Source organism: Cyclopterus lumpus, chromosome 17 (assembly GCF_009769545.1).
Source record: "Cyclopterus lumpus isolate fCycLum1 chromosome 17, fCycLum1.pri, whole genome shotgun sequence".
NCBI lineage: Eukaryota > Metazoa > Chordata > Actinopteri > Perciformes > Cyclopteridae > Cyclopterus > Cyclopterus lumpus.
In genome coordinates this window covers 4,317,804-4,318,066 of record NC_046982.1, presented here as the reverse complement: position 1 = coordinate 4,318,066, position 263 = coordinate 4,317,804, and positions in this window count along the sequence as shown.

The following is a 263-nucleotide window of genomic DNA, read 5'->3' as shown; positions in this document are numbered from 1 at the left end:
GAAGGTGATTTATTGTATTTCTTTTGTCCGATGGAATACGTTCCCGTCTGACCCAGATGGGAGCCGAGCTGGATCCGCCTTACGTAACCGAACCGGGACTCCGTCTCTAAAAATCAATCTCACCCCAAAATCATGATTGTCTGCCGTTGCACAAAAGAACAAAAGCAATCTTGGAGCTGCAGTAAGAAGTTTGGCCTTGGATAAATGGCTTCCTGTTTGAGTAGTTAGTTGGGTCAGCACGCACAGAACAACAACAACAACAA